Source organism: Condylura cristata, unplaced genomic scaffold (assembly GCF_000260355.1).
Source record: "Condylura cristata isolate star-nosed mole 26May11 unplaced genomic scaffold, ConCri1.0 scaffold00004, whole genome shotgun sequence".
NCBI classification, from domain to species: domain Eukaryota; kingdom Metazoa; phylum Chordata; class Mammalia; order Eulipotyphla; family Talpidae; genus Condylura; species Condylura cristata.
Genome location: NW_004567105.1, coordinates 11,856,635 through 11,878,154, shown reverse-complemented (window position 1 = coordinate 11,878,154; position 21,520 = coordinate 11,856,635). Strand labels below are relative to the sequence as shown.

The following is a 21,520-nucleotide window of genomic DNA, read 5'->3' as shown; positions in this document are numbered from 1 at the left end:
CCATTTCCTGCCAATGACAACTTCATATGCCTTTTAGGTAGATTGGCAGGCTATGGCTAATTGAAAATACTCTAATTGAAAACTGTGTCCTTCCAGATGACCATTGGAAAGTAACCTTCATACATTATGGAAGATTGCCATGGTTATTTATTTATTAGGCAGCCTCTCAGACTGAACTAATCAGAAATAGGGAGGCTGTGGTCAGGCTTGGGAGGATTTCTGTATCTGGACTTCAAAACTGTGCCTTGAGAGGAGAGAGAAATTGCCTGGATCCCTGCGCTCCTGAAATTCTGAAAACATTTGTTCTAGTTGATGCTTCAGAGATCAAGGTTTCTTCTCAGAACCAGCTTGGACCCAAACAATTCTAATGTGAGAAAGGGGAAGGAAAACGTGATGTAAGGATACAGTAAACTCAATGCAGTAAAAAACATAATTTAAAATTTTCACTCAGTATATTACTTCTAGTTACTTAGGGAATGATAATGTGATGTTCTTGGTATTTCCTGATTCTGTGGGGGCAAGATTCAGCCTATTGCTTATAGATGCCCCTTGCCCCTGGATAGCATGTTGATGTCTGCTAATGACTGTTCTATACAATAGAATATCGATATTAACTTAAAATTGTGTTATTGCCGTGAGTAGCATATCAAGTGACTTCAAGATTTCATTCTCTCATGATAATTAATAATCACTGGAACCCTGTGCAGTTAGAGACTTGGAAGGGTACACAGGTCTGGTCATGCTATAAATGCTGCAGAAATATAAGCCAAGCACATATTCTGTTATGGACACTATTCTAGGATCTGTGGACACAATGAGAAGCACAAAAGAAACATTCCTAAGAGGAGCATACAGTACTGTAGAAGACAGAGATTCAAGAAGCCATGGAATAAGGTGCTCGCAATAGACATAACTGGGAGGTGTGGAGAGACGAATGTGCTAGAAAATGATTGGCAGCAACCGTCCCGCGCGTCTCAGAGAGCCCAGGGAGGAGCTAAGTGACAGGGCAGGGGCCTGATGGGAATGAGCTCTGGACATTCAAGAAATGGAAGGAGGGTATTGGTTAGCATACAGACACTAGAGACTCGGGAAGAAATGTCTGCCTTTCCCCAAACAGTCTTAGGATGCTTATTAGAGACTCATAAACGTTTCTAATAAGCTAATTATGTATAAGCATATGTAGCTTATGCTATTATTTAACATTGTATTACATACTACATGTACACATGTATGCATAATGTAGTATGACTACAAAGTAGGGATAGTATTACAATGTAGTGATCCTATATTAGCTAAGATGTGACACTTCACATCTCATTTAAAAACACAGTAAGATGGGCCCTCCCTGGTGGCGCAGCGGGATAAAGCACAGCACCAAGAAGCTTAAGCCACTTCCGCATGAGTTCAATTCCCGCCTGCCCCGGAGGAGATCCACATGGCGCGGCAGACCTCTCCTGGCCCGCCCGCTGCTCCCCTTGCTCCCCTCAGCAGTGTACTTCGTAGATCTGCCTGCTCTGCTCCCTGCTCTGTCTCTGGTGAATCCTCTCACCTGCATCTCTGGCCTTTACCCCAGTTCTATATGAATAAATAAATAAATCTTAAAAAAAAAAACACACACACAGTAAGATGGGAGGTGGCCACTGTCCCCGTTCCTTGATGGAAAGCTAAGTGGGCCTCAGACACCCGGTCTATGTGGCTAGGCCGCAGCAGAACTGAATTAGGCCCTGTGACACGTCACCAGCTCTACCTGCAGAGCTGAAGCAAGGCCCTCAAACCAAGTGCTGAGTCATCAGCCTCCCAGACTGACTTTCATGCAATCAGTCTTGTCTTAAATGTTGAGTTGGTTTTGATGAGGTATCAACAATGGTCAAACAAGGAAGACAGCCATGGCAGGCAGTAACCCTGAGTACCACCATACACTTTTATCATGGTAGCGCATTTACCATCCAGTTCTCACTTGAACTCACAGGCGTCCTCAAGGGTAAGCAGGACAAGTTTTATTCTCATTGAGGCTAAGCTGTTACCTGGAGTGACACAGAGCACAGAGGGAACGTGGCGCTTCTGAGTCTCATCCAGGTCCTTCCCTGAGGCCAAAAACTCTTTATTGAAGGAAGAGTTCTGTGTGGCCCATAAAATTGCAGTCTCTTGGACCTCTCTAGTGGTGCAGCAGGTTAAAGCGCAGCACTGAGGCTTAAGCCACTTCTGCCCGCCTGCCCTGGAGGAGATCCACATGGCGAGGCAGACCCCTCCTGACCAGCCTGCTGCTCCCCTCAGCAGTGTCCTTCGTCGGTCTGCCTGTTCTGCTTCCCACTCTGTTCCTGGTGAATCCTCTCACCCTCCGCATCTCTGGCCTGTACCCCAGTTCTGTATGCATAAATAAATAAATCTTTAAAAAAAATTGCAGTCTCTCAAGAGTTACAGATTACAAATTCATATGTTCTTTAAAGTGCAAAAGCCAGTGAAGACAGGACATAAAAGATGAACTTCTCATGTATTTATTGGTGTTATACTGTGTGTCAGACCCTGGAAATAGCCAAGGATGCCAGTGAAATAGGCTAAAAGGAACCACTTTACTTACAAGTGTTACTTGCCCTATCACATGACTATGTCCCGAAGGCCATGGAGATACCGAGGAAGAAGTGACCAAGTCACTTGAGGTATTCTGGGAAAGGGCTCGCCAGGAGGAAGACAGTAAAATCTACCTTAAAGGATAACTAGTTTGTGGAGTTTGTCCAGGGAGAGAAGCAAGGAAATTTCTAGGAATGGTTCTTAGTTATTCCAGGAAAAAGATTGCCATAAGCCTGGAATCTATATGAGCCAATATCATGTCTCTGAGGGATAGTGTGTAATCTGACACACCCAGAGTGTGAAATAATAGGAAGTAATGTGGGGGATGCTGCTGGTAGGTCATCAGGCCTTGAATGTGAGGCTCAGGAGGCGATGTGTTTGGCTGGACCCAGGTTTGGTAGCAAGGGAGCAGCACGATTATGGATGACTGTATTTGCTGTGTTTTAGAAAGTAAATGTTACTGGTAAGTATAGTGGTTACACTGATGAGACTTCTTACTTACTAATTGGATTTTGGATGTACATGGTCGTGTTCTACATCGTGTCCAGTCTCTCTCTCTCTTCCCCTTCCCCTCCACTTGGCCTCCACAGACACGGCTTTGTTCTCCCTGTCTCTTCAAGCCTGCCATTGATTTATTTTCCCCATACTCAAAGAGAAAGCTCTTGGTCTGTGATCTTATGGATTCTTCCTGCATCATTTGATTTTTGATGATCCCAAAGGATTCTTCTGCTGGCTGAGAAATGTTGAGTGCAAGTAAATTTTTTAAGACTTAGAGACTATGGCTGTATTTATGGACCACAGATTAGTTCCCCCTTTTCTATTTGGAACTTCTCTATGTTGCTGTGTATATGAAAGCTCGTCTATTAAGTACCTTAGGGAAATTATCCCCAGCCAGTGACTTCTGGCAGGGAAACATTAGCAGAGCAGGTTATTTCCAGTTCAGCTGACCACTGAGTATGGAAGGAGAATTTAGATATTAGGGAAAAGATATAGGCTGTAATGTTTGTATCAGATCCCATACTCTTTCTTCAACTCTTCGAGTAACTGAGGGCTACTTATCCTGGTTATAAAATGTCAGAATTGGAGAGGGGTGGGGTGGGGAATGGAGATTGTTGTCATAAACATCATGAACTCATTATTGTTACAATATGTTGACAATTAGGTTTTATGCTTTAACTCAGACTTGTCTGATTTCCCACTTCACCCTAACACTGGAAAGCGTTGGGGGTCGTCTCCCATATTCAAATCAATGTGTATTTGCAGGAGAGGGGAAGCATTCTGAGGCTGTGTCCATCGTTTGCATACTGATGTGGTGGCTCTGCAAGCCTCCTCAGTCTCCCTGCTCCCCATTTAGGTATTCAGTGTACATAGTCATCTGTCCAAAGAGGGCTGTGAAAACTGAGATGCTGAGCTACTGGGATAAAGTCTGGCAGAAAATAGGGTTCATAAACACTGTTTCCTTTAGATACTGGCCTGTGAAAGTTAAGTAAGAGAGCAGGAATTTCCTTTAGGGTGACTATAATTTAATATTCTGCTGTGCCATGGTTTTGAAAACAATTGAAAATTCCTTGAATCTCATACCTCCATCAGCAGATCCTGATGCCCCAAAATGGAACAACATAGCCATTTACCTAGTTGGTGATCTAGAAAATAGGTGAGTTTTATGTATTCATTTTTTCTTTTGGGGCTGATTCTGGAAAGTACAATTCCATTTTGATCCTGAACGACCGAGTGAGCTTTTCAACATTGCAAAACTCTGTCAGTAGGCTGCTCAGAAGTGAATCTTCTGAAAACACTACCTTCTTCTTTCAGAGCAAATGGCAGGTAAAGGTACCTAATTAAAATTAGGGTATAATCTCTAAAAACCTATTAGCTGTTTTAGGAGTTAAGCTAAATTCTCTGGGCCATTCAGTTGCCCATCTAGCAAACATTTGTTGAGAACCTATTATTCATTAAGAACAGGTGTTGTATCAATGAGCAAAATACAGTTGTTGAATTTTTTCCAAATTTAACTGACTTGGCTAACTTTCTGTTCTTGACAAAAATTAATTGGTGCTCATTGTTATCAGATGTGGCAGAGGAGAGGAACAGAGAGGTGGTCAAATTTTAAAAATTAATTGCATTTGACTTAGTCACTGGAATGTTCATTTTCATTGAGCTAATTGTTATATAGAAGTACAATTATTTAATCTGCTTAGTAATTTGTCTTTTGGCAGTATTATAATTTTCATGCTTCATTTATCACTCTGTATATTCAAAGTATTGAACCTGTTCCATAAACAGTATTAATCTCAATTACTTTGGGAGCTTTAAATAATATTCTCTTATTAAGAACATTCTTGGTTTATGGTGCTCCTGTTTTTTCAGCATTGGACACTGTTGATGCCACTAAAGTCAAACATCCAGTTAAAAACCTTTACATGTGTTCATTAGATCATAAAACAATTTGTGCGTTTATAGTTTCCAAATGGTTTTGATTATGGAAAATACCTTATTAGTCTAATTTAGAACTTTGTCTTCAAAATCCAACCTCCTGGATTGATTTTAGCCCAGGAATATTAAAATGTATAACAGTTTCTGTCTTAGTGATCATCAGTGTTGAAACTTCAAAAAGATGATTTAAACTGTCCAGGAGATTATAAACTTGGTAAATGGGGGTGGGGGTGGGCGGACTGGTCCTGCCATTTTCATGGGGCACATGGTTGGTGTCTCTAAATGTTTCCAGTTGGAGTTGAAATGAGTAGTGAAACAATTTGAGACCCATTCTCCTGGCTTTTCCTTATTTAAAGTACATCTGGCAAGCCACCGTTTGTCCATTAATTTTTTTGTTATATTCATCTATGAGACAAGACTCCTTATGGTCTGCCTGGACTCATCTGGGTGGTAAGTTAGGGTCTTCCTGGGAGCCCTGCAAGTAGTGGCATTTGTCACCTCAAAGTGAGCTTGCCTTTGGGTAGAAATCGCAACAGATATCCAAATGATACTTCCACGACTAGGTAACAACAGAACTAAAAATAAAAACTGTGTACCACATAGGTCACCTGAAAAACAAACCAGGGACATTTCTATCTTCTTATTTACTCCTGGCTGGCACAAGGGAATTAACTTTTCTGGAAAGATACAAAAATTGACACAGTCTCCCCAAGTTAAAAAATGCTGAAGTTTTCCTATTGCAACCAATTCAACTGGCCTTTAACTTCAAAGGGTATCCCCAATCTAATTTAATCACCACAACCAAAAGCAAATAAACACTCGTTACTAAGTTTATAGTTTCACTCTTAAAATAGGATGGGGAAAAGGCAAGTAAGAAGAATGTGGAATTCTTCATCCCCCCTTCAGTCACCCAAGGGGTTGGCTCCTTGATCTCCTGTGAGTCCAGCTCCCTTTCTCAAACTCCAGTGTTTCTCTGAATTAGTATATAGGGTTGTTTACCTAAAAGCACTCTTTTGTCTCATGGGTGATTTAGGAGCCCTTGGGGGGGGGGGGTTGTTAACTCTCTTCATGAACTCCTTTCCATGAAATCCTTCTGTACATGTGAGGAAATGCATGAAACGGGTGGCCAGTTTTTTTTTAACCCTTTTGTGTCTGCTTTCCTCCCATCAAGTAAGAAATCCAGTCCTCACGCATCTCGCATCTTGGCCAGAAAAGAGCCAGTGGCCAAAGCGCCATTGTCATGCTCTGGGTCACCACTCAGCCACACGTTAGGGGGGCTGTCTGGCCGGTGACAAGGCATCGGTCACCATTCAGCGTGGGTTTCAAGTCGTGGCGTTGCTCTGGCGTGTAGGAAAACTTCCCGATCCGCCTGCTGTTATTAAGGGACTTTAGGTCTGGTTTTCAAAAACCAGCCCATATTATCAGCAACCCCGCAGAGGGGGAGTTGCCAATCCTGCCAAACTTGTTTCCGAGGCAAGGGGGGGGGGGTCCCTCCCTCCCCGTCCTGCGTGTCTGAGAACCAGCTGTCATCTGCTCCTCTCTTGTCACATTGACACGGCCCCTGCCTGGGCTGATTGGTCACCGGCACAAGGGATAGGGAACACTGATCCCTCGCAGGCGATTCCTTCCACTCCAGACGCTGCTCTGGGCTCCTCTTCCTGACCCCAGTCTGGTGCCCAGCCCCCGCTGGCCCCCGCCGCCCCTGCACCTGGGGGAGGACGCCCCGCACGAGGCGAGGCGCTGGGCTGCCGCGAAATCCACCAGGCTGCCTTCGCTCCGGCTCGCTCGCTCTCGGGAGAGTCCTGTTCCAGACTTCTCAGGGTTTTCACAGCACAAACAACTGCATGCGGGCCCAAGGGGAGGCTGCAAAGGACTTGTGTGTGGTGGTTTTATCTCCTTTCATCACTTTGCTGGCCGCCTCCGGAGCCCTGCCTGGAGCCTGGAGCTTCGCAGTGGATTTCTTTCTCCCCAAGACACTGAGGAAGGATCCCTTCTCCTTCTGTTGACTCTTTCTATTTTTATGGTAAGTGCTTGCCTTGAAAGAGCTGCACTGCTGCAGTGAACAGAGCAGAAGGCTTGCTCATTCTCTTCTCACTTAGGCTGAGTGACCTTCTCTCTGCATCTCTGTTTTCATGCATCGTTGTCTGGGGTGACCCAGCTAACTAAAATACCAGGGGTCATCTGTGTGGGTCCTTTGTCTTTTTATTTCGATTTCTTTTCATCAGCCTGAGCTCCTTGGCTGTGGTGGAAACATAAGCACTCTCTTTGTCCTTGAAGCGGCAGCCACAGAGATGTGTTCACTGTGGGAAACTGCAGTGAGCAGGGAAGCTGGAGGGGGACTGACACATTGGGGTGAGGGGGACGCTCAGCATGCCGGGGTACAGATGTGCACGCTCTCAGATCCCAGAAGGGCTGGGGCTGGTGTGCCCACAGAGCAAACTGTTGTGCATCTTTTGGGGTGAAGATGAGCCTTCCCGTGAGTTATGTCTGAGTCTCTTGTGGGCAGTGGTGCTTTTAGCACCTGCCGGAGGGGCCAGGAGGGCCCTTCTCTTGTGGGCTTTACAACTTGGCCAGTGACATTTGCAGGGGGAGGGCTCCTGCGCTGGCAGACCGGTGACCTCATTGCTTCTTTCCCTCTGGGGACTTGGGGTACCCCTCTGCAAACCGTATTGTCTATCCTCTATATCGGGTGATGGGGCGACGATAGGGACATTTTTGAGTCGACAATATAGTTTCATCGCCTTGCTGAGAGATGATAGATGCTTGGAGGCTACTGGAATGGTTAGACTTTTCAAAGAGGAAATAAGCAGGTTTCTCAGGAAGAAAATGGGTGTTACTGTGCCCGCAGGCAAACTGTTTATTCCAGGGCATCACTCTTCTAATAGGGTCCTAATTCGGCAGTGTCTCCCAAGGCTTGCTGCAGAATACACTTCAAGCCTCTCCCTGCCTGCCTCTCAAAGCCCAGAGGAAACCAAGAACATTTGGGTATAGTTCTCACTTTCTGGAAGCTGTGGTTGAAGGTGTCTCTCCTCACAGGGAAATTTTCTTTCATTTTGGTAGCAGGTGTGTGGAAATATTTGGTCATCAGAGCGTTCCAGTGACTTAGCCTCACAGCTGTGATTCTGCTTGCTTCTTTTCCAGTCTTGAACAGGAGATGGGTGATCTTACTTGATTTTGTGTGGATTTTCCCATCCTGGTCCAGTTCAGTCTTAAGGAGGTTCCCATCAAATGCAGTTCGTCCTCCGAACTGTGCTAATGCATTGCTTTTTGTGGTAGTAAGTGAGGGGAAAGAAGTGAGGGGTGGAATTTCTGGTCCCTTCCCTGGGTTGACTGGGAGTTTGGAATGTAAAGTTCCTTAACTGTTCGGGTTCATTCTTATCACTTTTGATTCCACAGTCTGTGTGATGATGATGACATCAGGCATATACTTTTTATCCTATTCCCTGGGCCCAGAGTAGATACTTTTGGGTGTTTTGTTTTGGGGAGGAGGGCTGCTTTCATATATGAAAATATACATTTAATTAAAAGCAAGAATTTGTAGATATTTACATGTCAGCCCAGTTCCAGAGTGAAAACAACAAATAGGTTTACAATAGCAGCAGCAAGAACAAAACAATGTGTGTACACTGTAGTTTCCAATTCCTTAAGTAACATTTAAAATACTTTCAGCTTTGTTTGGATTAGCTGTTATAATATCCACGCTCTCCTACACTTGACTGAGCTCGTGGCAATAATACGATTTGATTGGCAGATGTCTCTGCTTCCTTTCACAATGCTTTCATGTTTAGTTGTTGACTTTCATTCTTATCTTGCCAGTTTCTTAACTTTGCTTAATTTTCCTCCAATCATAAGATTTTTTATGAAGTGCCTCAACTCTCAACTTGAGGTCTTGATCAGAATGGAAAGAGAATCAGCCTGGCTGTCATGGAAATAGATCGTGTAGTTCACAATGCAGGCAATGTCAAATAGATGTAGTAACATCTCATTCCAACTAGCAGCAACTTTACCTCGGAGGCTTCCTTGAAACAGTATTCACTGCAGTAAAACTTGGCTGTTCTGCAAGCCTATACACAAATGTCCTGTACTTACTTGTGACTCGAGTGCATATTTTTGATCATTCTCGCATAAAGGACTGTTTATGAGATACTGAAGTGTTGCTTTGCATCTTGTAGCTAGCTAACTAGCTTTTTAATTTTTGTGTGTTTGGGGTCTCTTTTTTTTTTTTTTTTTTTTGGTCGGGAATTCCCCATTTCTTACACCTTCCTCTCTATACCGCCTCTGGGAATGTCACTGAACAGGGAAGGTGCATCCTTCAGCCTTTCCTTGTTTCACAGCTTGGTGTCCTGTTCATTCCCTTGCAGGGTCTCTGAAGGCAGCACAGAAATGACTGCAGGAAAAACTGATAAAAGCTGTACTCAGTAGAACTGATGTGATGAAGTCACTGCAACATTTTGTATGTGTTTGTTTGCTGTGCGTTGCAAACCATTTTGCTTGCAAAACTAGCAAATTGAAGTCATTTGCAAAGGGTCTGGCAACACCTACATGGGTGTAGATCCAGTTACTCCTTTTTTACACTTCTTAGTTACAGCTGTCATTCAAATGATGCTCTTGCTGCTTCTTTTGGCAGTAGTTTAATTGGATACCTGCAGCTTGTACTGTGGCTCCATCCTCTCCATTTGTAATCTGATACTTCCTGCTTTTTTGGCTTCCCTCTTCTGCTCTGTTTCTGTGTTAGCAGGCATACATGTACGCATGTAAACTCAGTGAACAGTGTTTAATGAATGGTGAGTTGACTGCAGCTTCTCTTAGTAAGCCAACTCCAGGACTCAACCTGTCATTATACAGCTGAGAGATTAAACTGCCCCATTAATGTAAACATAGCCTCATGCTTCTGCAGGTATTCTCATCATTAAAACTGTTTTCCATAGCTGATTACCAGGACCAGAAATAGACTGTTGTGCATTTTAATTAATGACATTCTAGATTTATCTAGGTTGAACTGACCTCAAATCTTGACATGTTTACTATGTAAAAGGTTTTTGTGTTAAGAGTTTTGGGTGGTACAAATTAAAATCGCTAGATTGTGTGAAAGAACCTTTCCTTAGGAATTGAATGTATCATTAAGGATGCTGGCTGATTTTATTTTTCTTTTTTCCAATAGAATTAAGTCAATATGTTCCCTTCAGCATCTCTCCAGGAGTCTTTTTTACAGAGTAAGAAGAGTAATGTACAACTCCCACATAAAACTGCTGAGAGAGAGAGAGCAATGTTCTTTAACAGAGATTCAAAACCACTTCTAACACCAGCTATGGTGATCTACTTTGAAAGGAACTTGTTATTCAATTGGCAGCTCAGACAGATTATATAAAATCGGAGAAATGCCTCATGAGCTGTGCTGCATACTGCATTTTTGGTCTCCTTTCCACTGAACTTATTTAGGAGTATAGTCACTAGATCAGCTTTGCAAGGGGAAAAAAATCATGTTCTCAGTGGCATAATCTAGCCAGACTGTCATAAATGTTTATGTTTCAAGTTATATCTCTCGGTGGTAGAGGGAGATGGCAGAATTTTGGAGGAGAACCAAATCACAGCCCCAAAATAATGTAACAGGAAAGGGGAAAACTCTTCCTTTCATTTAGCATTTAATTCTCTAGCCAGGCTGTTGACGCTTAAGTCTGAAGAGTCAAGAAATTGTTAGTCACATAATGACCGGTTTTTCAGACCTTTTATCTAATCGACATCTTTGACCCTTAATTAGGCATCTGCTGAGTGGCCTTTTGGCTGGAGGGAGCCAATAGCCATTCTTATACAAAGCAGACAGATTGTAATACAGCAGGAATTCACTTACATTTTTCCCGGTTGGTCTCCCACTGGGCACTCTCCTTGACTGTCAGAGAGGGAATGAGTGTCTGGAGATCAGCAGAGACCACAGCTAGTCACACAGGATGTCTCCAAACCAGAGTTTCAGCCTAGCCCAGCTCACTAACAGGCTATGAGATTCAAGCACAGGTCTGTTCTGCTGAGTTGGCTTGATAATCTCAGGGGTCCCCAATCTTACCCATGGCGGACTGTTAGTGACACTTTTTTTTTTTTTTTCTTAACTAGATGAATGGCAATTTCTGAGGCAGTTGGCCTAGATGATACATTCCTGGAAGGGGTATGTTGAACCTCCCCTTGACCCTACAAAGCCCCCAGAACTAAGTGATAGGAGCTTCAGAGTCCCCTGAATATATGTGATAATGGTGAAGATTCATCAGCAGGGCTCATGTGTATATGTCAACTACCTACTCAGCCTGCGACACCTAAAGGCCTCTCTTTGCCATTGAGAGGGACGGAGGTGTGTCTTACCCACTCTGATTTCATAGTTAAGGGAGCCAGAGAAGTGAAGTGAAGGAGGTCAAATGCCCGCCCCGGAGTTGGAGACCTGGTGTTACCTGGACAGGGCAGGAAAACACCATGGCCTTGGCTACTCAGGCCCTGCTCGGGGCTGGACCCCACCCACCACTGTCATCCTCTGCTCACAGAACTGCTTTGTGGCATCTCTCTCACTGGTGGCCATTATTTCTGGGCTCCCTCCACTCAGATTTCGAGGCTGTACCAGTCAGTGTGAGTCACATCAGGCGAATGCTTATGGTAATTTAGTAATAGGGTCGTTTGTTCATGATTGTGTGGAAATAGTTTTTTTTTTTTTCAAGATTTATGTATGCACACAGAACTGGGGAACAGGCCAGAGGTGCAGGGGCAGTGAGAGCCTTCACCAGAGACAGAGTTGGGGAGCAGAACAGGCACACTGACAAGGCACACTGCTGAGCGGAGCAGTGGGCAAGACAGGAGAGGTCTGCTGTGCCATGTGGGTCACCTCCGGGGCCGGGGATCCAACTAGCACTGAAGTGGCTGTGGCCAGCTTGCAGTGCTGAGTCCCAACTTGTTGTGCCACCAGGGAGGGCATGGAAATGTGTTTTTTAAACACTGAAATTCTGCTTTTGTGGTGAACATTTCAAGAATTTTGCAACTCAGCTTCTCCCCTGCATGCCAACTGTTTAAAAATACTTTTGCATTTTGGAGAAGGGGTGATGTTTGTGGATTCCTCCATCTGTTCATTCACCTAATATTTACTGAGCACCTGCTGTGTCCACCCCCAAAGCCAAGCAGTGGGGATCCGGCTGCAAAACAGCTGGATATGACCACTGCTCTCAGGCTCTGAGACTAGTTACATTCCATGGGCTTCATCTTCTCAGTTTCAAGCAGGGATCTACTTAGGGTCTCACATGGTTTCTCAAAGAATCCAGTGGAAACAGTTCGTGCCTTTTGTGCTTATGATTATTCCACTTGGAAATGCATTTGTTTAAAAAGGCACCTTTGCTGTCATTGCAACACACATCGTCCAGTTTCCAAAAGTATATTTTTAGCTTCTGGCTTTATTACCTGATTGAACAAAAGAGCTTAATTAGCTAAACTTGTTTGTAGCATCATTGTGATTCATGAAATGACAGCTCCGTGCTTTGGAAAACTAGCCAGTTCCCTGAGACCATAACTTGGTATTCCCGGTGGCACACTGTGGAATTAATTTCAGGTTAAAGGTCAAACTTCTTTGCCTTGTGTTCCAGCCTGTCATCAACAGCCTTGCGTCTGTTCGGTGCCTTTTCTACAGCCCCCCTGGGCCTTCCCAGAGGCATGAAGCCCTTTGTAGTGCTCAGGATATATGCGGTGCTCTCCCGAGCCTCAGTGCCTTTGCACATGCTGTTTCTCCTGCCTGGGATGTCTTCCAATGAACATTCAAGGAAAGTTTTTATATCAAGTTTTGATATCTCCCAAGGAATATTTTTGGCACTTACTGCTTTTATTGGCTGCTGTTGCACAAAGCTGAGCTAGGAAGACCATGTGTGCCTTCTTTCATTACTCAGTACATGTATCTTATGGGACTTTAAAGATGTAACTGTAATTATTTGTCTAGTTGTTTTTCCCATATAGTTGCCTTGTTTCTTGAGGGCAAGAACTATATTTTCATCTCTGTACCCCAAGTCCTGGTTCAGAGACTGCTGTGTAACAGATATCCAATAATCTTGAACAAGTGGATGTAAATCTACAGTGCTAGTAGTGGCAATTCCTGTTCGAGGTGGAGAATTCATATATTTAGAACAATTGTGCCTATATGATGTGCAGAGGATACAGAGAGCTGCAGTTATCATGACAGAGTCCATTAGGTATTTTATATGAAACACCAGAAAATACCTCTGCTTCCAAATGAGTTTCCAATAAAGCACACAGTAAGACTTTACTAAGTGCCTTCTGTAAGCAAAATATTGTGTTAGATTCTCCAGAAGTGCAAGATTTAAAAAAAAAGGGGGGGGGATAATGCCTGTTTTCCAAAAGGCCGTGAACTAATAAGGATTTGTCCCATGTGTAAATGACTTGGTTTCAATGGCAGGCTTTTACCATACATAAAAGACAAAAGGAGGACCCTCCCTGGTGGCACAGCCTGTTAAAGCACAGCACTAAGAAGCTAAAGCCACTTCCGCATGAGTTTGATCCTCCACCCCAGGTGACCACATGGTGCTGCAGACCTCTCTCTCCTGACCTGCCTGCTGCTCCCCTCAGCAGTATACTTTGTTAGTGGGTCTGTTCTGCTCCCCACTCTGTCTCTGGTGAATCCTCTTACCACCCCTGCACCTCTGGCCAGTACCCCAGTTCTGGATGCATAAACAAATAAATCTAAAAAAAAAAACAACAACAAACAATCGAAATTCATTGGAGTCTTTTCCTGAGGTTTAATTAAGTCAGAAGTCTGTGCTGAGGAGAGCAGGGGCTCAGAAACATGGAACCACACAAGGTGCTGGCTCCTCAACCATCCCTTTTGTCCTTGAGGGTATAGTGTGATATTCAGAGTCATCCCAGAGAAATGAAGCTGGGACTTCTAACCTACATCAATCTATCTGTGTAGGACTAGAGAGAGTTTAGAATTGAAGTCACTGATGTACCTCTCAGTATATTGGCCAGGGTGTAAAAAACCTCAGTGTCCTTGATGCCTTTTTACTGATCACTTGTTTCTGTTTCTTTGGCTAGTTCAGTGTCGGTGGGACAGGGACTTAGGAAATTCTATCTACTAGATACACTTCATCTCCAAAGCATGATTCTGCTGTGCACTCTCCCTCCTTTTTTTTTTCTAAAAGAATTACATAATGTGGAATATAGGGAGTGAGCATGTCTGTGCATCTCGGGCTTGGATCTGGTCACCTGGAAAGTGACCTAAAAAGGATGGAGAGGTAAGAGGAAAATCTCAAGATGTCTTGGCCAAAGCATGAAAGCAAATCCAATATGTTGACAGAATCAGAGCTAGAAAAGGAGTTTCATTTGTTGATTCAACAAGTATTTACTGAGCAGGTATTAAATCCAGGCATAGTAATGGATGCTGGAGAAACAACACTGAATGCAGTAGTGAAAATCTTGCCTTCATGAGCCTAGAATTCTATTAGGAGGGGAAGAAGCAAAAGACAGATTAGCAAGTAGAAAGCTTGTCAGATGGTGAGGAGCATCATGGAGAGAACAAAAATAATAAGTTACTGTCATGTTCACATTTGAGCATGATGTTGAAATTATGGTTAGTGCTTTTGTTTAGCTTAACTGCTTTTGTATTTACTCTCTGACTAGTCTTTCACGGACCACAACCTTGAGGGCTCTCTCTCTGCGCCCCCCCCCCACTTCTAGATGAACACAGCTGTTGAAACAATTGCGGCCATATGAGCCATGGTTATAGTCAGGCATTTAGCTCTTGCATCAACTCAAAGGAAAAGTACTGTGGACATTCACACTCAAGGGTACTTTTCTCAAGGGTAAAGTCAGACTTTAGATGAAGACTGCAAAATAAGGGTGGACCTGTGTCTCCCTTGAGTTTGATGGAAGCAGGTTGGGGGTGTTCTTCTCGGGGGGACAGGAATTGAGTTTCAGGAGCTGTGGCCCCAGGAGGGGACAAAGGGATGACGTGTCACTGGTGACCACAGCTCCTTAAGATAGGGAATGGGAGCAAACTAGAAAGTGAACACACAGGAAATGTAGCAGGAATTTTAATTTGGGCATGATGTTAGGAGGGAGTATTAAAAAACCAGACATATGTATGTCAAGGAGTAACATTTACAAAAACAGATTCTGCAGACTGTAGAACATCTGGGTGAAATGGTTCATGTAAATGGTGCCTTGAAACACAAAGTAATATTTATGGATTTCCAGAAATTCCCACTGTATATTCTCTGTGATCTTTAATTCAGGATCAGTGTTACTCTACAATTCAGTCAATATTTTCTACCTTGCTTGTAAAAAGAATTAGTATTTCAAGGCAAATACCTCCTGGTGGTGGAGAGACTGAGCTTTGGGGCAGGCAGTCTGGTCTCTGGCCTGCTCTGGTATCTACTCACCTTTTGGCCTTAGACAGGTTACTTCTTTGCATATAATTATTGTGCCAATTATAGAAATAGGGCCTGGGATTTGTCTCCCCCAAAAGAATCAGGTGGGCTTTTCCCAAGAGTTTTAACTTAGGTCCTCCTATATGAAACTGAGGCTTATGGAGGTATAGCTTCTTGGGAGAAACCATTACTTTAAAAATGCTGGTTACTTAGACTTAAGGGTATCCACAGAAACAAACATTTTTTGTCAACGAAGGCTGTTAGAGCAGGGAAAATATCCAGAGGCAAAGTCTGACATAGAAATGATCCCTTGTGTGAAACCCCTCCTCTCTCCTTAACCTCCTTATATCCATAGGATATAAATGAGACAGTCTGTAGAAACTGCTAAGCACAATATCTCCAATATGGTTATGTCACCCAGTAATTCTAGCTTATTTTTATTTCTTTCCCTGGTTTTAGGAGTTTGGAGAAAATCATATTGGTATGTATGCAATTGCTTAGTGGAATCTTCCTTACTAATATCACGCTTCATGTTTCTGATGATCTCACAGCTTTTCGGAGGATCTCAGTTGTTGTGGTGGTCTTGTAGATGCTTATTATCATTTGGAATTCACTTAGGCTGTAGGACTGTATCACAGAGAAGGATGAACAGAGAGACAGAAGCTTCACTAGCCATAGGGGTCTCTGGGAGAAACACCTACTAAGCACAGTATATGACTTGCTGACAGAAAAGGAAGAATGAGGTAGAGAAGAAAGGGAACAAAATGGCAGCAAAGAGGATGAAATTCCTTTGTTGACATAGGAAGACTTGGGGTGGTCTAAACAAGTGTTGACTGCTCTGTAGCTTGTGAGTTTCTAGAGTATAACCAAGGAGATAGGATTGGTGTAGATGACTCTTTAAAAGTACTTGTCATATGTATCTTGACACTTTTTTTTATTTGATATGAGTTTATGATTGTCTTCACATTTTTAGGAGAATGAAGGGCTGAAAAGGAAGTGGGAATGTTCTTTAAGCACTATAAAATAAATTTTCTCAAGGAAATCTATTACATAGATGGTTGTAGTCGACTCTGTTCTCTTTTGCCCCTGTTAAAGTGCTGTATTTTGGATTGTTGGTCTCATTATAAAAGCATATTTATTTGAAGTTTTCAATTGGATTTAATGTTTTTCACACTCCCAAACTGGCCAGATTGCTTTTGCAAAGTGTTCTGTAACTTTTATAGAGATTAACTTGTCTGTCAACTGGGTAATTCAGGAGGCACTTAGTGAGAACTTCATACAAGGCAAGCACTAAGAATATGAATATTAGGCCCTCCCTGGTGGCGCAGCAGGTCAAAGCACAACACTAAGAAGCTAAAGCCAGCATAAGTTCAATCCCTGCCCTGGAGGTGACCCACATGGCACAGCAGACCTCTCCTGACCCGCCCGCTGCTCCCCTCAGCAGTGTACTTCGTCAATCTGCCTGTTCTGCTCCCCACTCTGTCTCTGGTGAGTCCTCTCATTGTTCCTGCACCTCTGGCCTGTACCCCAGTTCGCTATGCATAAATAAATCTTTTAAAAAATATGTATATTATATGTATTCCCTTTTATTAAGGAATTTGTTGTTGAGAGACTAACCTGAAAACAATTACAATAAGATAAGGTAATTACTTTCTTAAAAGTATATTCAAGTTGTGATTGGAGCATGAAGTGGGGAGGATTTATGGCTATCTTGGGGGCAGAGAAGACTCCATTGAGGAAGGTAGTATCTGAACTGGAACTATTTAGATAAGCTGCTGCCTGGAGAAAAAACCTGGAGAAAGTATAGTGTACCAGGCAGTTTGGAGGCACTGGGGCATGAGGGAACTGTTAAGTTCTTTAGTCTGTGAAGCTATGGGAAGCTTAGCCAACAGGGAGATGTCATATATCAGGACTTTCTATGACATGTTGAGGAGGTTTTGCTATATTATATAAGCACTGGAGAAAGTTTTGAGCAGGTAAGAGACAAAGTGAGATGGTAGCTTTCTAGCACTCCAAAGAGCTCTCTGGCGGATAAATTGTAAGGGTGTAGGTGTATAATCCAGAACACCTGTGAGGCGATTATAACTGTGGGGCCAGTGAGAGACTATCCAAGCCGAAGAAATATCCAGTACAAAGGCCCTGAGAGGGGTCTGGACTTGGTATGCTCAGAATAGTGATGACAGCACACGAGTTTTAATAGAGGACAGAGAAGACTGGGAGCAGAGGTCATAATAGATAGCAGATGGAATGCCAGGATGGTGCCTTTGGAGAGGATAGCCAGGACCGGACAGGCAGAGTGTGAATGGGTTAGCCACGAGGCTGGTGCAGAAACCCAGAAGAGAGGCGACGATGCTTGGCAGTGGTGCTGGAGGTGGGTGAAACATGGTAGGATTATGGCGGTCACTAAACTGGACCTAAAAGGATGTAGGAAGCGGCACCCTAGATGAGATGGGTGTGGATGGAGTAGGTGACCTCTGTTGAGGGAGTGTGTGTTTCCAGGGAGCTGTGGAAGGAAGGGCTGTGGGGGCCACAGAGAAAAAGAAGCCATGTGATCGGGTGTGAGGGGCCTTCAGGAACTCTGGCAGGGTGAACTTTTGTTCATCTGTGTTCATGGACACCACATGGAAACGTGTGAAATGAGTCAATAGAGAATTCCCAGAGTTGCGTTTTCCTGGAAGGCTGTGTTAAAGAGGGTTAATTGGAAGTATTTAAATGGTGTCTCGTTTCTGGAGCCATAAAACTGATAAAGCAGGTACTCTTAAATTTAACGTTCAGCAGTATCACAAGCTGAGTATCTTTGGCAAAGAGTAACAAGGTCCTGATAATACAAGAAACTGGCAACTGGTTTGGACTGAAATGGGAGATGAATCGCATGGAGGCATAGAAAAGGACTCGCAGATCATGAGTCTTGGGAGTGTGGGGGAAATTAATTAAATGTGACTGAACATTTTAAATTGGCGAACATTTATTTAATCCAAGTGCTTTAATCTAAAAGAGACAGTGTTTTCGAAAACCTACTAGTTCTCCATCAGCAAAAGGTTTTAAAATTTTCCAGAGGGTCAGATCAAAGATAGTGCCGTTGTCTTTGGAAGTTATCTGTGAGGGGTGCAGTGCTGTGTGTTCCACACAGTATATTCCTGTGAATCATGAAACTGAAAATACCGCCATGAAAGTTGTTATGGATCCCGGCCAGGTAGCCCTTGTGTCAGTGTTTGGAAGGATTTTAGCCTTCTTATGAGGATTTAGGTTGTACCTGCAAAAGTGGGAATGAAAACCTAAGACTGACTGAGTCACTGTGGACTGGGTACATTTGCAAGCACCAGGCAAGTCAGTATAAATACTGGACAGGAATAGAGACTGTCCTGTTGACCCAGCTGGTCAAGCGTTCTAGTTTAATGCAAATTTTTTGGTCAACTGTAGAGTCAGTTATGCAGTCAGCATTGCATTGGTGGGTTCACTCTTACAATGACTTGTCATTTTAACTGACCTTGTCATTGTAAGGTGCAAAATTAAAGAACATTTCAGTTATTGCTCTAGTGGAGTCACAGATGGGAAATGCTCTGAACTACGTGGATTGATGTTCTCCTGTTCTCCTCACAGGGAGCATTAGCCAGCCCCTGTTCTGGATGACCTAGGCTACATTTGTGTCACAGCATGAATGAGGCACCGTTAGTAAGAGCATGCCCTTCCCCCCCCAGAGTAGAGTACTCGTCATCCTGAATCATGAGCCACTCTCCTCCTCTTAATTATTTCAATCTAGCTTAATAACTGTTGCAAAGTAGGAGCTTCAAAATGGCTGATCAAAACCTAGAAACTGATGTAGGTTCTTGTAACTCTGTTGATTAACTATGCTCCTACGGGTTTAGTCTGAATTGCTTTTGAAGAACATTGTGTTCTTTGTAACTAGATTTTCTGTAAGAGTCTACAGCCTATTCCCAGATTGCAAGCGTGGAAACATAGGCAGTATTTGCAAGGGAGGTAGATCCTTCAGTGGAAGTAAAAGGGTAAAAGGAGCAGGGCCTGATACAACAGAACCCAGTAGATAGGTGTACATGTTTATTACTTACCTGTGTCTCATAGCAAAAGGAATTGAGACATTCAGAAGGTCACCTAATAGTTGACATTATAAAAAGCAGATCAAAAGGAGGGAAGAAACGGTGGGAGCTGCTGAAGCCAAGAAAACAATTGTTTTGCCTGGCAGCCTGACCTGAGTTACAGACACCGCAGCCAGAGCTGTGGCTCATCTTGGTATCAGCCTGTGGAAGAGGAAACACTTGTGAGAATAGAGAGAAATCTATAAGGAAAACACTGTAGACATACAGAGAAATCTTCCCTCTCAGGATGATTATAACTTTTGGCACCAACCTCCTCCTAGTCTCTAGAAAAGAGTATGCCGTGTTTTGTTATGTTTGGTGAGGTTGAGTCCTTTTGTGTCACTGACTTCATGTCAAAGCAGACTTTTCTGAAAGCACCTGCCTAGCTCCGCAGTTGACCTGGTCTGGGGTGTGAAGAGTAGATGGACTACGTGGCCTTCAAGGGTCCTGCCCTGTGGATTGTTCTCTTCAACAGAGGTTTGGAGAAATAGTTTATTGACATTGACTTGAGGTAGTGTTACCCTAAGTGCACATAGGCCCTAAGTGCAGCTCTCTTTGTGGCCAGTTAAAGGAGAGATGGTACCTTAGTGGAGTGTCAGGTTAAAGCTGCAGTTAACAATCCTTCCGAGTGGACTGAGCTGCTAACAGACATGTGCCTGAGTAGCAGGTTACCCTGGTTTCTAAGGTGAGCATGGGGAGAACCCAGTTACTAGGCCAGGATTACACATGGGTATTTGTTTGGATCTTTTTTAGCACTCAGAAGTATGGGTGTTCCACTGTGGAGGCTTTAAACAGCTATTCCTAGGGGGAGGGGTACCCAAATACTTCACAGGGGTGGGTGGTTTTAAAGGGATCAGTTCCCAAAGTTGAGGCCGACGGGTTGCGGACTCATTTCTCATCTCCCCTTGCCTGCACTGGTCCCATTGTCCCAAACAGGCTTCTCTTGGCATTTTTTAAACCTTGATGAAATACCTGTATTCTTCCTGGTGCCTCATCTCCACATTCGAGTGAATTGAAGCAGATGTAACTAGGCCCAGCTGCACTTTGTGCACGTGACCATGAAGCTGGGGGTGGGGAGGATGTTGTGTGCAGGGTGTTGGAGTTGTCGCTGCTTCTCCCACATCTGGGAATGTGACCTTGCTCAAGTGGATTGCCACTTGAAAAGGAAGGTGTCATTAGCATAATGTCTTCTAGAATGATGAGTTAAGTCTGTGAAGGAGAGGACAACAGAGCTGGTGAGTTTTGGCTTCTCTCGGTCTGGTGGAACCCTGCTTCCATGGAACGAGGTCATTGGCAGCTGCACATGCCCCAGAGAGCTGGGAAGATGGGAAAATCTATGCAAAGACAGCTGGCACCCCCGTTATGTGTAGTTACCCTTTTTTCTGTCAACTACTTTAGTCTTAGCTAAGGAAACTTGGAATTTAGAACAGCGGCATATGTGTCTTTGTTTTGAGTTGGTTGGAGGGATTGGCGCCTGATGGGTGTGTTGATGGTTGTTCCGATGTTGGTCATGGTAATGGAGGGGGAGGAAGAGAGGCAGTGCTCTCTTCTACCACATAAGCTACTGTGTTGCAGAGCTAAATGCTCTTCTCATTTATAGAAATGATTCTTTTGGAAGTGCTCTAAAGTAGTGATCCTTACCAAGAACATGAATATATTGATGTCTTTCAAGAGAACCTGTTTCCAGGAGCTTCTTTTAGGCAGAAGGTTAAAGCTACTTTTCTATTTGTGATCCTTTGGGCTCCATCCAGCCTTATCCAGTTGAGCTGCTCGTGTCTCTGATGGTTGCTCATGCACTCGTGCGCTCTTACTCATGTGGCGTCTCTGTCAGGCTAAGATATTTTCAGCTTAGTGTCTTTATTACCTTCCCAAGTCCCTCAAAGGGAGGCAGGGCTGCTTTCCCCTTTAGGCCTGCCTGGCAATATTAATGTCTTTGTGTCATCTTGCATCTTTCAGTATGTTTCACACACACTAGTCTCATTGTGTTCTTATGATAATTATGAGGAGGCAAGGACTATCTTTCTGTAT

The 21,520-nt window shown here is 43.6% G+C and overlaps 1 protein-coding gene across 4 annotated transcripts in view; it reads left to right on the top strand.

Annotated features, from left to right (window-relative positions):
• Positions 1 to 21,520, top strand: part of ANO4 (anoctamin 4) — a 264,528-nt gene that overhangs the window by 47,519 nt on the left and 195,489 nt on the right. The window contains exon 1 of one of the 4 annotated variants that reach the window (XM_012720424.1): positions 6,631 to 7,024. The exons of the other annotated variants lie outside the window; for them this stretch is intronic. The gene's annotated coding sequence lies outside the window, so the exon portion shown is untranslated. Of the gene's footprint in view, positions 1 to 6,630; positions 7,025 to 21,520 lie in introns of those variants that run through there. 4 annotated transcript variants of the gene reach the window in all.